Raw genomic sequence first — 2,066 nt, forward strand, 5'->3', positions numbered from 1 at the left:
ACCTCTCCAAAACTTGTTATTACTTGTTCTGTTGATGACAGCCATTCTAAGAGGTGTGAGGTGGTGTCTCATTGTGATTTGGATTTGCATTTCCCTAATAGCTGGTAAAGTTGAGCATCTTTTCATATATCTGTTGGCCGTTTATATATCTTCTTGTGAGAAGTATCTGTTCAGGTCCTTGACCCATTTTTTAAATTGGATTGTTTTGTGTTTTTGTTGAGTTGTATGAGTTCTTTATATATTTTGGATATTAGCCCCTTATCAATACTGTTGTTTTCAAATATATTCTCCTATTCCATTGGATGACTGTTTTCTTGATGGTTTCCTTTGCTGCACAGAAACTTTTTAGTTTGATAGAGTCCCAGTCGTTTATTTTCGCTTTTACTTCCCTTGCCTTTGAGGTCAAATTCATAAAATCCTCTCTAAGACGAAGGTCCATGAATTTGGTACCTGAGGTTTCTCCTATGCAATTTATTGTTTCAGGTCTTATATTTAGGTCTTTGATCTTTTAAGTCAGTTTTGGTGTATGGTGACAGATAGCAGTCTAGTTTCATTCTTTTGCATGTGGCTTTCCAATCTGCCCAGACCATTTTTTGAAGAGGCTTTCTCTACTGAGTGTTTTTGGCTCCTTTTTTGAAACTTATTTGCACATATATACTGAGGTATATTTCTATTGGTCTGTGTGTCCTTTTTTGCTGCCAATATCATGCTGTTTTGATTATTGTCGCTCTGTAGTATAATTTGAAGTCAGACAGTATGATATGATACCTCCGGCCTTATTCTTTTTTCTCCAGATCGCATTGGCTATGCAAGAGTCTTCTGCGATTCCATACAAATCTGATAATTTTTTGTTCTGTTTCTTTGAAAAAAATGCCATTGGGATTTCGATAGAGATTACATTAAATCTGTACATTGCTTTGAGTAATATGGCCATTTTAACTATAATGATTCTTCCAATCCCTGAACACAGGGTATCTTTCCATTTCATTGTGACTTCTTCAATTTCTTTTAATAATGTCTTATAGTTTTCAGCATATAGGTCCTTCACATCCTTCATTAAGTTTATTTCTGTGTATTTTATTTTTGTCGCAATTGCAAAAGGAATATTTTTTCATTTCTGAAATTTCATCATTAGTATGAAGGAACACAATGCATTTTTGTCCATTGATTTTGTATCCTGTAATTTTATTTATTTGACATTTATAATAGCTTTTTGGTGGACTCTTTAGGGTTGTCTATATGAAGGATCGTGTCATCTGCAAAAAGTGACAGTCTGACTTTTTCATTGCCAATGTGGATGCCTCTTATTTCTTGTCTGATTGTTCTGGCAAGGCCTTCCAATACTATATTGAATAACAGTGGTGAGAAAGAGCTATCTTGTCTTGTTTTTTTTTGTTTTTTTTTTTCCCAATGATAGTCAACATACAATATTATTTTACTTTCAGGTATATAATACAGTGACTAGACATTTGTATAACTAATGACGTGATCAACCTGATAAATCCAGTCCTGATCTGACACCACACGTTATTGACTATATTTCCCAGGCTATACACATCTCCATTACTATCTTATAACTACCAATTTGTACCTCTTAATCCCCTCCCCTCTTCACACATCCACCCACCCTTCTCCCAATCTGGCAACTACCAAAATGCTCTCAACTATGAGCTTGTTTCTGTTTTGTTTGTTCATTTATCCTAGTCTCTAGGTTCTACATGTAAATGAAATCGTATGGCATCTGTCTTTCTTTATCTGACTTACTCTACTCAGCACAATACCCTTTAGGTCCATCCACGGTGTTACAGATGGCAAGATCTTGTTCTGTTTTATGGCTGAGTAATTGTGTATATGTACCACTCCTTTATTCATTCATCTGTTGATGGACACTCAAATAGCCTCCATATCTTGGCCATTATAAATAATGCTGCAATAAACATATGGATGCACATGACCCTTCGACTTGATGGTTTGGGTTTCTTTGGATAAATACCTAGAGGCAGGATTATTGAGTCTTTCTTTGTCTCTTGTTATAGCCTTTGTTTTAAAGTCTATTTTGTCTGGTA

Source organism: Pteropus vampyrus, unplaced genomic scaffold (assembly GCF_000151845.1).
Source record: "Pteropus vampyrus isolate Shadow unplaced genomic scaffold, Pvam_2.0 Scaffold73, whole genome shotgun sequence".
NCBI lineage: Eukaryota > Metazoa > Chordata > Mammalia > Chiroptera > Pteropodidae > Pteropus > Pteropus vampyrus.